The sequence below is a fragment of the Balaenoptera musculus genome, chromosome 21 (assembly GCF_009873245.2).
Source record: "Balaenoptera musculus isolate JJ_BM4_2016_0621 chromosome 21, mBalMus1.pri.v3, whole genome shotgun sequence".
Taxonomy (NCBI): Eukaryota; Metazoa; Chordata; class Mammalia; order Artiodactyla; family Balaenopteridae; genus Balaenoptera; species Balaenoptera musculus.
The window spans coordinates 24,420,996-24,434,678 of NC_045805.1; the positions used below are offsets into that span (position 1 = coordinate 24,420,996).

The window sequence follows — 13,683 nt, forward strand, 5'->3', positions numbered from 1 at the left end:
CCGCCCCCGCGCGCCCCAGCCCCGGGCGCCGCTCCCCTCGCCCGGCGCCGCCGCCGCCGCCAGCTCCCAGCGGGAGGGGAAGGAGCCGGGGAGCGCGACCCCGCGCCCCACCCAAGCCCCGCGGGCGGCTCCGGGCACACGGTCTCCGGGAGACCCCTGCCCGCCCTGGCCCGTCAGGCCGCGCGCCCCAGGAGTCGGTGAAGGGCGCGGGGAGGTGCGGGGCTTCCTTGGAGCTCCCGCCGGACGATGGGCACCTGCCGCCGCCGCCTCCCGCCCGCCGGCCGCTCCCGGTTCCCTTGCCCCTTCTCTCTAGCTCTTTCTCTCCCCTCCCTCCGGGTGTCCGTCATCGCCCGGGCATTTCCGCCGGGAAAAGGCGAGCAGGCGGCGCCGCCGGGGCCCGGGACGCGGGGAGGGGTGCAGCGCCCCCGTGTGGCTCGGCGGAGAAACGGGCCGAGGGGCCGAGGGGCCGAGGGTCGCGCCGCTTTCTCGCTCTTCCTTTTTGTATCATCCTTTTCCACTTCGGGTCCGGACCAAGCGCTCCAGGTTCTTCCTTCACATCCTTTTCTCTGGGAATTCTGTCCCCACCTTACTCTCCTGCAGTGCTTTCTCTTTTCTCTCTCTCTCTTTTTTTTTTTAGCGCTCTGAGGAGGGAATTGGTAAGCTTGTGTCTCTCCTCGACCACATAGACCCCAGAGGCTAGCACTCTCCTATAGCAGGCATTCCGTATCTATTAAATAAATAAATAAATAAATTCTTTCCGGTCTTAGCTCTGTCATTAGTTACCTGTGGGGCACTGACATCTCGAATCCTCCCTTTCAGCATCAGAAAGACGAGCCGATTGCTCTGTGGTATCAGTGTGTCCCTTCCAACTCCAGCATTCTTCACCGCGTTTATGCAGTGTTTACTGAATTCTGATGATTTGTTCATTCAGCATTTATCGAGCAACTGCTAACTGCCAGATCCCCTGGAGCGCAGGTGCTAACCAAGCATACTTCCTCTATCAGGATGTTGCCTGAACCCAAGTGGCAAGCAACATCCTGTATCAGAAGGCAAGGGCTCCCTCTTGGCATTGCCAGCCTCCTAGCCGTGTCCTTGGACAATCAACGGATCGCCCCCAGCCTCAGATTCCTCATTTGTTAAAAGGGCGCGGTAAGGCCTATCTTTTAAGTTGTGATGATTAAATTCTACAAGTGCTTATCCAATAGTACAGTATGGGAGCCGTGTTCGTTGCCTAATCCTTCCTAGGCAACAGCTACCAAAAGCTTTATAAAGGTGACATTCGAACTGAATTTTGAACCTTCTCCCCAGGCAAAACCTTGAAGTTGCCTGGAGAAGAGGAAAGAAACTTTTTTTTGGAGGGTGGCAGAGGACAAATGTGTGAAAGACCGTGGTCAGTTTGGAAAGCTATAAATACTCCTAGCAACAGAAATAAGTCATATGGTGGGAAACAAGGTTGGAAGAGCTCCTGTTCTCAAATGACCTGTAAATAGCAGCAAACCAACTGAAGGACAGCACATGAAAAGATGGTGAAACAGTACTGAACAGAAGGGGTATGTGCATGATTGCAACAGATTTGCAGTCTCTGAGGAGGTTAGTCTGTAAATGTTGAAAGGAGGCTGCATCTCAGGTAAACCTGGAAAGCTCAGAATGAGAATGAGAGGATGAATGGTATTTCTGGAGTTCCTACAGAGGATGGACTGAGAACAGAAAGTATACCTTGAGGAGAAATGGGAACTACGAATAGTGTTTAGGGAGGGAGGTCCTTGACATAGAAGCAAATGTGTTTGGGATTAATGTACAAGAACGCTCTTAGAGCTGGGAGTAGAGACGTGAGTTTGCGAGAATAGGGCTTCTGAAATGTTTAGTCAGGTTATGCTGTAGAGCAAATAAGAATGCTCTTTTGAGTGCTTCTTAGCTGCTAAGTGTTTCAAATGTATTTAGTACTTCAATAATCCTATGACCCAGGGGCTGTTGTTACCCTCCATTTTACAGATGAGGAAACAGAAACGTAGAGGTTTAAAAATGCGTTCGCGTCACACAGTAACTGTTGGACTAAGGATTAATGCCCAAGTCTGTCTGACTTCCACTCTTGTCATTTGTGTTATGTGACCTCTGCAGTCTGGACGGCAGTAAGGAAAGCTGGAGGTTTCTTGGTGATTATAATATCAGTTTTCACTATTTTGGTTATGAAGCCATCTTAATTAAAAATAAAAACTATAATTCTTAAAATCTTTCTTTCTTCACTCTTTGCTTCTGTTGTGTATGTATGTATATGTGGTGTGTTTTCTCCTGTGGAACATAACCATTATTCTCCAATCCCTGCTAATCGCCTGTCATGCAACGCTGCATTTAATCTTAGGTTTGCAGACCAGATCTAAATTTCTTTGTTTTCAAAGAAACAACCAGAAGTGTTTGTATTTTTGTTTTGTTTACCTCTTCCCTTCTGGTCACAGAATTCTTAAATCATTAATTCCAGCAAACCCTTTGCCTTAAAATTACATTTTAGATTTTGTTCCTACAAAATTGTCTGGGTTATTTTAAAATATGTAAACACTGAGGGACTTCCCTGGTGGCGCAGTGGTTAAGAATCCGCCTGCCAATGCAGGGGACACGGGTTTGAGCCCTGGTCTGGGAAGTTCTCACATGCCGCGGAGCAACTAAGCCCGTGCACCACAACTACTGAGCCTGTGCTCTAGAGCCCGCGAGCCACAACTACTGAGCCCACGTGCCACAACTACTGAAGCCCACGCGCCTAGAGCCCTTGCTCCCCAACAAGAGAAGCCACTGCAATGAGAAGCCCATGCACCACAACGAAGAGTAGCCCCCGCTCGCCACAACTAGAGAAAGCCTGCACACAGCAACGAAGACACAACACAGCCATAAATAAATAAATAAATTTATTTTTTTTTAAAAAGCGCCTATTTACCTAAAAAAAAAAAAGAAAAAAAAAAAGAAATTGATATATGGAACTCTGCATCAGAACCTCAATCAATAATGATGAGATTTAAAAAGACAAAGTCAATTTGGAAATGCTTTCTTTGAATTTAAAAACTACAAATCACTGTTAATAAAAAGATCATAGTAGGTGTTCTCACCCTACTGCTCAAGAAACATGGTTCTAAAAAAACCTTTTCAAAAGTATCAAAAAAGACATTTTTTTTTTTCTTTTGGCTGCACCGAGCGGCTTGCAGGATTTTAGTTCCAGACCAGAGATTGAACCCAGGCCCCGGCAGTGAGAGCAAGGAGTCCTAACCACTGGACCGCCAGGGAATTCCGAGATGGAATTATCTGAAGATAAAGGAATCAGTGCAGATGTGATGTTCAATATTTTGTCCTTTTTTGTGGTTGCCCTCAAGAGGCTTGGTTCAAATTCCCTAGCACAGTGGAGTTCTTTATCTTTACACGTTTTATACCTGGCTATTTTTTTTTTTAATTAAGGTATAATTAGCATAGAACATTATATTGTTTCAGGTGTACAACATGATTTGATACTTGTATATACTGTGGAATGATCACTACAAGTCTGTTACCTAACCAAATTTGGGTCCTCTCACCCACACGCTATAAAGCCAACCTACCGACACCGGGTTGTGGTAAAGGAAGGTGTGTGCAGTGTTTACTGCAGGGCCAAGCAAGGAGTCCAGGCAGCTAGTGCTCAGAACATGTAAACTCTCTGATCGGTTTCAGGGAGGCTTTTTTTTTTTTTTTTTGCCATGTGGGATCTTAGTTCCTGACCAGGGATCAAACCCATGCCCCTTGCAGTGGAAGCACAGAGTCCTAACCACTGGACCACCAGGGAATTCGCCAGGGCGGCATTTTTTAAAGGCCAGGTGAGGGAGGGGAGTTGCAGGGTATGTGATCAGCTCGTGCACAGTACTCTGGTTGATGGTGAGGTAACAGGGTGGTGTCACAGGGGTTAACATTATCAATCAATACTCAGACTCCAATAGGTTTGGGGCTATGTTCTCATGGTCATCAAGTAGTTAACTTCTTCCATGTGGTGGGGTTTTAGCATCTGTAAAACAACTTGGGAAATGTGCATCAGATACTGCTATCCAGGTACTTCAGAGAGGAGGTAAAGCAGAGGACAAGGGGGAGGGGTCTGTCCCAGGAAGGCCCCAGAGGGTCCTGCTTGATTACAAGTCTAGTTAACATCTATCACCACATGAAGCTACAAATTTTTTTTCTTGTAACAAGAACTTTCAAGAACTACCCTTAGCAACTTTCAAATACGCAGTATAGTGTAAGTAACTATAGTCACTATGCTATATATTATATCCCCAGGATTTAATTATTTTATAACTGGAAGTTTGTATCTTTTGACCCTCTTCACCCCTTTCGTTCACCCAATACCTAGCTATTCTATATTGCGTGTCTGACAACGCCAACACTGCCAATTCTTAAGTGACTGAAGATGTTTCTCTTGCTTCTGCTGACCTTACTCATAGTGGCTTGAACAGATTTGGTGGAAGTACCGTTTGCCTTCCTTGGGAGGCTTTCCCCTAGAAAGTTTGCTTCTATATCTCTGGTAGCCTTAACCCAGTACCACTTCAGCAAGAGTTTTGGCTCAGAATGAGACTGTCAGTTCCCCCACCTCACTGCTGTTTCAAGGTTCAGAGTCCCTCTAGCAGCATGTCTTTAGGAATCCAGCCTCAGCCAGCTCACTCATCTGGCAGCCATCCTGTTCAGTCAGGCTCCCTGCTGGTTCACCTCAGGCCTTGGCTCTTGGCCTCGTGGCCTCAGTTTCCAGCTGTTTTGTCCTTAGCATCCAGTTCTTCTCAAACCTTCAGATGGCTCAAGCCCCAGATTCTTTCCACTCTGGCCCCAGGTTTTCTCATTCTGGACTAAATTCACACTAGTTTATTTTTTTGGAAATCTATGGAGACCTATCCTACTTTTGCAAGACCATTGAAGCCTCAGAAAAATGTGTACTGTCCTGGGTCTGGTTCTTTTGGAGCAGAAGTTCCCTTAGACATTTATAAAACTGGAACTGAAAGACCTGTTTTATCTCTTTTTTAAAATAAATTAATTAATTTTTGGCTGTGTTGGGTCTTCGTTGCTGTGCGTGGGCTTTCTCTAGTTGCAGCGAGCGGGGGCTACTCTTCATTGTGGTGCACGGGCTTCTCACCGCAGTGGCTTCTCTTGTTTTGGAGCACAGGCTCTAGGTGCACAGGCTTCAGTAGTTGCAGCACACGGGCTCAGTAGTTGCAGCATGTGGGCCCTACCTAGGGCATGCAGGCTTCAGTAGGTGTGGCGCAGGCCTAGTTGCTCCACAGCATGTGGGATCTTCCTGGACCAGGGCTCGAACTCACGTCCCCTGCATTGGCAGGCAGATCCTTAACCACTGCGCCACCAGGGAAGCCCTGAAAGACCTGTTTTTGTTTATTTTTGGCTGCGTTGGGTCTTCGTTGCTGCACGCAGGCTTTCTCTAGTTGTGGCAAGCAGGGGCTACTCTTTGTTGCTGTGCGCGGGCTTCTCATTGCGGTGGCTTCTCTTGTTGTGGAGCACAGGCTCTAGGCTCATGGGCTCAGTAGTTGTGGCGCGTGGGTTCAGTAGTTGTGGCACATGGGCTCTAGAGCGCAGGCTCAGCAGTTGTGGCGCACAGGCTTAGGTGCTCCGCGGCATGTGGGATCTTAGTTCCCCGACAACGGAGTGAACCTGCGTCCCCTGCACTGGAAGGCAGATTCATTACCACTGGACCACCAGGGAAGTCCCTCATATGATTTTTTTTTTAAACAATTAGTGAGATTGAGAAATTTTTCAATTTTTTTTGACATTTATACTGTGTATGTGAATTGTGTGCACCATTTTACTAGCTTTTTCACACCCTTTTTACAGGCTGCTTGATATACGTTTCAAATATTTTACAGTGTGTTACATGGATTTTGTATTTGTTTGTAAGAGTCTTTCCATATAGAAGTTTAAATTTTTTTTTCCTAACAAGAGTATTTACTGTCAGGCAGTATTCTAAGTACTTACATTATTGCCTCGATTATTCGCTTCACTACAACCCTATGAAGTAGGTGCTATTATTAGAGTTCCAATTAATTAACTGAGGATACTGAGGTAGAGAAAATAAGTGACTGGCCCAAGTTCATTCATTTGGAGCTGGGAAATGAAGTCAGGTAGTCAGAGCCGATGGTCTCCAACTTCTGTAATACTCTGCCACCCATCCTGTCAATAACTTTGCTTAAGGCTGTTTAAAAAGTCTCCTCTGCCCCAAGATTACATGGATATCTTATTATGTATTTTACAGACATACATAAATGACATATAGAATTTACTGTAAATTTTATACTAATATCCCCTTGCAATACAATTTATTTGGGCAATTTTTATGTTGTGGTAAAATATAATATTTACATTTTAACCATTTTTAAGCATATGATTCAATAGCATTAGGAACATTCACAATGTTGAGCAACTCTCACCGCTACTATTTCCAGGACTTCTTCATCATCCCAAACAGAAACTTGGTACCCATTTAAACAATAATTGCCAGTTCAGTAGTTGTGGCTCGCGGGCTCTAGAGCGCAGGCTCAGTAGCTATGGCGCACGGGCTTAGTTGCTTCGCGGCATGTGGGATCTTCCCCGACCAGGGGATGAACCTGTGTCCCCCACATTGGCAGGCGGATTCTTAACCACCATGCCACCAGGGAAGTCCCTGCTTATTAGTATTATCACCAGTCTTCTTTTCTACAGGGCAACTGGTAAGTAAATCTTTGTCCAATATTAGAGTGTAAGATTTATCTTTCCACTTTTATCTTTTATAAGCAACAGTGGTATAATAAAGAATATATCTGGCCTTTGACCCTGGTTTCTGGCACAGAGCTTCCAAAACCCTTGGAATTTCAGAGTGAGAGGAGTATCTTTGTTATACTGATGAGGTAGGTGACTCAGGATCGGGGCTGGTCACCAGAAAGACCAACCCTGTGACTGGTCAGCCAACTTTGGGCCAGCCTGACCTCAGGGGAGGGGATAGGGCTGGAGATGGAACTCATCCATGTCATCAAGGATTTAATTACACATGCTTCTAACGGAACTCCAGTAAAAACTCTGGTCACCCCAGCTCTGTGGAGCTTCCAAGTTGGTGAACACATTGATGTGGTGGTGGGGTGAGATGCCTGGATCCCACAGGAGAGGGCGTAGAACCTCTGCATATTCCTCCACTTCTAAAGAGTATTTCTCACGTTTGGTTGCTCCTGACCTGTATCTTTTATAGTAAAACTGTAATTCTAAGTATAATGTCTCAGTGAATCCTGTGAGTTGTTCAAGCAAATTACTGAACCTGAAAGGGTTGTGGGAACCCCAAATTTATAGCCTAGTTAGGGTACACCTGAGGCTTGTGGCTGGAGCCTCAAGGGGGGACAGTCTTGTGTAGGCCTTTGCACTTCTCTTGTGGGCTCTGTGCTAACTCCACGTAGTGTGAGAATTTAACTGAATTACAAGCACTCAGTGTAGAACAGTGCAACACACTATTTTTTAAAATGTCTTTTGTAATTTAAAAAACTATTAAACAGTTTTTAACACATCTTTTGACAGCTGAACTTATGACATTTACAGTCTTGGTTACAACTATATTTAGCTTATTGTCATCTTAACACTTTAAAAGATAAATTTTAAGTTGCCATAGTTACATGATAATTTTTTAAATGCATGGATATAATTTATATCCTTTCATAGTTTGCTATGGAAATTAACTCTCCACTTTCTTTTGGGTCTCAGATGCACAAGTATAATTAATCCTTTTATTTTATGGCACATTGTGAACATGTCTGTGCAAAAACTCGTTTTCCCTTCTCATCCCTGATACACAGTTTCATTTCTCTTCCTTAAAACGTATCCTCTAATGTTTTTGGTATATATCCTTAAATTATCCATGTAAAATATATAGTATTATGTACTTAATATGCATATAAATATATTCATATAGTTCTGTACATTTCATTGTTTCTAACTTCTTTCACTAAATGGTGATTACTGTATTTAGTATTTGTACAAATAACAAGCTATCACGTTTGAATCTAAAATGCTTAAAATATAGCGTTCTGTTCACCAAACAATATGGTTTTAAAAAACATTAGCTTTGATTATAGTAGCATCTTCTTGTCTATCATAATCACTGTCTTACTTGCTTTGCTTCTTTCTCCACAATTTTCTTCAACGTGTTCTCATCTGGTATGGGACTCGTAACACACCATGCAAACCAAGGGCTACACATGAAACCTTAAATGTGGTGAAAAAGCCTTTAGGACAAACATACAATAGTTGAGAAAGGTTCACATTGAGTATTAACTGTGATATCAAGACACCTATCCTGTTTTTGACACTCGGAGCACTTTTAAAAATGTGAGGATATCCCTGGCGGTCCAGTGGTTAAGACTCTGCACTTCCAATGCAGGGGGCACAGGGTTCAATCCCTGGTCAGAGAACTAAGATCTCACATGCTGTGTGGTTCCAAAAAAAAAAAAAAAAAGTCTGTGATTGTAATATTCTATGTATTTCGACCAAGACTTTCCCTATACATCATGTTGTTAAAATGTTACATCAAGTTTGGGGGACATAAATATTTTTTCCAATATTAAACTGGCTGAAAATGTATCAAGGAATATATCAAAGCAGGGTCTTGAAAAGATATTTGTGCACCAATATTCACAACAGCATTATTGACAATAGCCAAAAGGTGGAAGCAACTCAAATGTCCATCATGAATGAACGAATAAAAATGTGGTCTTGGGCTTCCCTGGTGGCGCAGTGGTTGAGAATCTGCCTGCCAATGCAGGGGACACGGGTTCGAGCCCTGGTCTGGGAAGATCCCACATGCCGCAGAGCAGCTAGGCCCGTGAGCCACAATTACTGAGCCTGCGCGTCTGGAGCCTGTGCTCCGCAACAAGAGAGGCCACGACAGTGAAAGGCCCGCGCACTGCGATGAAGAGTGGCCCCCACTTGCCGCAACTAGAGAAAGCCCTCGCACAGAAACGAAGACCCAACACAGCCATAAATAAATAAATAAGTAAATTAATTAATTAATTAATTTTAAAAAATGTGGTCTCTACATACAATGGAATATTTTTCAGCCTTAAAAAGGAAGGAAATTCTGACACACGCTACAACATGGATGCGCCTTGAGTCCATTATGAAATAAGTGAGTCACAAAAAGATGAATACTGTACGACTTCATTTATGAGGAGTTTAGAGTAGTCAAAATCATAGAGACACAAAGTAGAATGGTGGTTCCCAGGGACTGGGGGAGAGGGGGAAAGAGGCATTGTTGTTTAATGGGCTTATAGTTTGTTTTGCAAAATGTAAAATACAAGTTCTGGAGACTGGTGGCAAAAAAATGTGACTCTACTTAACACTACTGACTGCACTGTTAAAAATGGTTAAGATGGTAAATTTCAAGGCTCAAGAGGGAGGGGATATGGGGATATTTGTATACATACAGCTGATTCACTTTGTTGTACAGCAGAAACTAACACATTATAAAGCAACTATACTCCAATAAAGATGTAAAAAAAAAAGGTCCATTTCGTTTCACTACAATTAAAAATTAAAAATAAAAAGGGAGCCCTGCCAGGAATACCTTAACCAGGGATACGTTCTGTGGGGTGAGCCTGCACTTCCTTTCACTCCTGTGGCAAACCCAGGGTTGGGTCAAGGGATGAGGCCAAATCATTGCCCTACACTGACAGATGCTCAAGAATGTGAAGTCTATCAATCATGTCTCTTTATCAACTTAAATCATTCCACGGGAGGGGGGTGTGATGTGTGTCCCTCTCACTTCCCCATAATACCTACGCCCACAAATGCCGTATCAGTAGAATGCTTTATGTTATATTCTCGTATGTGTTTCCTCCATCCAAAGACCTTATTCTCACCTTTCCAGCATGTATAACTCAAACAGATTTTCAAGACTCACCTTAGGGTTGTCTTACTCATAAAAAGTGTTCCTAAATCCAGTAGGATTAATTATATGATTAATTATATGGTAATCCTCTTAAGACCTGTACACCAAGCACTAGCATCTATCACACCTCACTTTATTTTCACGGTTGGTTTCTTGCATGCCTCTCTCACTCTACACAGACCTTTCAAGCGAGAAGTGTCTCATTGATTTTTCAATTCCAAACGTCCAATCATAGAGCTAAGCCCAGCAACAACAGAATGTGCTCCATAAACATTTGTTGTTTGTAACTTGGTACTGTATCTACATTGAATGGAATGGATTTTCACTTTTGACTTTATGAAAGTAAACAAACTACTGTCATTCTCACCCTTAAATCTTTCTTTGGGTTTTTTTGACTTTGACTTGTATCCAAAAGAAACACTCATGATGAAATATCATTCATTAACAGATTATTTTTACTTTGTCATTTGATGGATATCAGTAGATGGTTAGAGGAAAAATTTTTTCATTATTGCAGGTTCCTGGGCCAAGAAACCCAGAAGGCAGGGTAAGAAAATTAGTTTTTAGTCTGACTTAATGTTTTGCCCTGAAAAATTGGTGGAAGACCACAAAAGTAACCTAGCTGACTCAGCAGGTTCTATGCGTGCATTTTTCAATAGATGGCATGTTTGAAACATTTTTTCATGGTTGATCTGTAAGAAAGGTTAAGAGAATCTTCTCATTGGGGAAATGGAAGTACAGCCTTACATTTGGCTAGATTCAGAACTCAAGTTTTAGAGGCACTTTTACATTATGCATATTAACAGAAGGCAGACTGATGTAACTAAAATATATGAATATGAAAGTTAGTTTGATTACCTCATCAAAGAGGCTACCCTGAACATCTCAGCTTATGGATCATCCAGTAATTCTCTATTACTTTGTTTTGTTTTGTGTATGTCACTTCTCACGATGTGAAATAAACTACTGTACTTAAATATTTATTACTTGTCTCTCTTGACTGGAATGAGAACGGCACGAAGGCAGGGACTTTGGCTTGTCCTATGAAACTCCGGGCAGGAATGAAGTTTGTCAGAGTCAGGGGAAAGGAAGGAATGAGATGAAGGTGGAAGCCGCTGGAGTGGATGGAGTGTCCCAGCAGTTTATTTAATCAAATTCAGTTCTTTGTGGACTCTTTTTCTTATAATGAGTATACGTATAAAGAAAAGATTATCCGTATATTATTTGCTCATTAGTCAAGAAACACAAAAGGAGAAAAAAAAACCCCTGAAACTAGAAGGACTAGAAGGAATTCAGCTTATTCAGATAATTCTTCAAGTTCCAAAACAATAATATTTACAGACAAGCAGGTATTTTTAAAAACAACGTTCACTCAAATTTTAATTTGTTCTTTTTTTTATTTTTAGAACCAAGACACATACTTGAGGGGAAAAAACACTCCATTTTCCCACGTTCCGTTTCAAAGTGCAGATTTTAAAATGTAACTAAATATTTACAAGGTTTTTTTTCTCATTATCTTTCTTTCAAGAAAATAAAACTCACGAAATAAAAACATCACAAAGACAATATCAACAGAATCTGCAAGTTGTTTAAAGAAAGCATCCTTAATTAGAATATTTAACTTTCGGTTTACCTAATAGAAACATTGTTAATACTAAACCTGTAACATCTTTCCATAACCAAACATAAAACAAACGGCTGAGGCAAAGTCATTCTTTGAATAACAGTTGATATTATTGCTTTAATACCTGTTCAGGAGTTCTGATTTTTACAGAATATTTCCAAATAAAACAACTATCTGTACAAAAAAATGTTATTTTGATATTGCTTTAATTCTGTAGTATTTTTTCTAATTCCTGTTTTGTTCAGTTGCAGTTCTTTGCTTGACTTTCCCCTTTTAAGATCTGTTTGTTAGAGAAGAACTCTAAAGTACTCTGGACTCCATCCTATTTGGTTAATGTGATTAATGAGGCTTATCCTGGGGGATCTTAGTGTTTTTCTAAATTGAAAAATTAGCTACTCTATAATAAATGCGGCTGAATCACACTCTCTTTGGATGCCTGTACTAGATAACATAAAAAGTTTGCTAACACAAAAAGGCTGCGAAAACACTGAAGCTTTGCTACCTAGCTGTTTAGATTTAGCCAATGCAAAATCTCTTATCACATTTTAGGGCCCACTAGCACTTGAGAATCTATCCAGTTGTGAGGGATCTTTCTGACTTGGATCTTACAGAAACCAGGAATGGTTGCTGGTGGGCAGAGAGGTTGCTGAAGACCACGGTTACACACTACAGCCCTGTTGTTTAATGATGATTATTACTGACACTTCTTACTTTCGTGGAATGTTGAAAAGGAAAAAAAAAATCTATGATCACAGCATTAAAAAACTTGTATTTGTGCTGCATTATTCTTATTATTTTTTTAAATTTTAATTTATTATTTATTTATTTATCTATTCATGGCTGTGTTGGGTCTTCATTTCTGTGCAAGGGCTTTCTCTAGTTGCGGCAAGTGGGGGCCACTCTTCATCGCGGTGCGCGGGCTTCTCACCATCGCGGCCTCTCTTGTTGCGGAGCACCGGCTCCAGACACGCACGCTCAGCAATCGTGGCTCACAGGCCCAGCCGCTCCGCGGCATGTGGGATCTTCCCAGACCAGGGCTCAAACCCGCGTCCCCTGCATTGGCAGGCAGATTCTCAACCACTGCACCACCAGGGAAGCCCTGCATTATTTAAATTACTGAGATACAACTAAACTAATGGCATAAGCTAAAGACATTATTCCCTATTATTTGCTATAAAATCACTAAAAGAACCGTTTAAATTGTAAAATACAAATATAAAAGAAATAATCTTGTGGAAAGGGCCCTTATGGAAAAAGGTGTTAAAAGTGCTTTAATTTCAATATAATGATCTAAAACTGCTTCAAACATAAATATTTTAAAAATCTCTACTCAAGGACAAACACTGAAAATATGTAAACCTAGTTCTCTATTAAAATATATTTTGCAAGTAAAAATTAGAAAATATTGAAGTTAAAGGAATTTGTCACATTAAACACAGAACGGTAAATTACATAAAGTGTCAGGAATTATAAAATTATTGGTTTAATGATCAATCTAAGTAAAAAAAAAATCCTACTTTAATCTAAGTCAAATGGCACAACACTACCATAAACAATGAATCAAAAACTATCAGAGACAAAAATCTTGTTTTGAAGATTTTACTACTATTGCTTACCCTTAATCATATTAAATGTTACATTTACTCTCCTTATTCCATTAGAATAATCCCAAAGAAAATCTTTATATAACTTTAATAGCTGTGATAGCAACATTTCAAAAAATAAATTTCACAGTATTGTTAATGTTTTTGAAGGCTAGGTAGGTACTGAAAAATAGCCTAGTACAGAGTTGCTAAAATAATCGCATGGAAATTATTTTGGTATTTTAGATGTCAGAAATTGATTTCCTATTGCATTATATGATACACTTTTGCATCTAAACATTTTATCAAGGGCTATAAGGTTTATAATTTACCACATTTACATTTATTTTTAAATGTTAAAATAAAAAATATGTAAGTAAAAAATACTTGGAAAAACTTGTAAACCTCTTTTCAGTAGACAAAAGAACTATCTTCAATGTCCTGGCTGAAAGGGTTCTTGATACCATGGAACTGGAAGAAAACAAAAAGCACAAAGATTTGAGATGAATTAATGAAGCAGACGGATGGTACGTAATAGGATAGTGGAAAGAACCCAGTTAAGTTAGAGC

General features: G+C 41.2%; 1 protein-coding gene across 1 annotated transcript in view; it reads right to left on the minus strand.

The window, feature by feature from the left end:
• Nucleotides 1-13,434: 13,434 nt before the first annotated feature.
• Nucleotides 13,435-13,683, minus strand: part of TEX15 (testis expressed 15, meiosis and synapsis associated) — a 72,552-nt gene continuing 72,303 nt past the window's right edge. The window contains 1 exon segment of the mRNA XM_036838849.1: nt 13,435-13,585. The gene's annotated coding sequence lies outside the window, so the exon portion shown is untranslated.